Raw genomic sequence first — 218 nt, 5'->3', positions numbered from 1 at the left:
CTCTGCTGGCTGAGCCCAAATGCCTTTCCGCTCACCCCCGCCGCGGGTTTAAGAGGCTGATGAAAAGCCAAGAATATGGGGGAAGAAGGGCAAAAGTTGGAGATTATCCAGGGGAGAGGGGGGCGAGAGAGATTGGGGCTGCGTAGGGAATAAAATCAGCCCCGCGGGTAAGAGGCGAGCCGAGGCCATCGTTCCTCGCTCTCCGCCCGGTGACACGG

Source organism: Antrostomus carolinensis, unplaced genomic scaffold, assembly GCF_000700745.2.
Source record: "Antrostomus carolinensis isolate BGI_N321 unplaced genomic scaffold, ASM70074v2 scaffold24976, whole genome shotgun sequence".
In the NCBI taxonomy this organism is placed as follows: domain Eukaryota; kingdom Metazoa; phylum Chordata; class Aves; order Caprimulgiformes; family Caprimulgidae; genus Antrostomus; species Antrostomus carolinensis.
Note: the sequence above shows the minus strand (reverse complement) of the source record.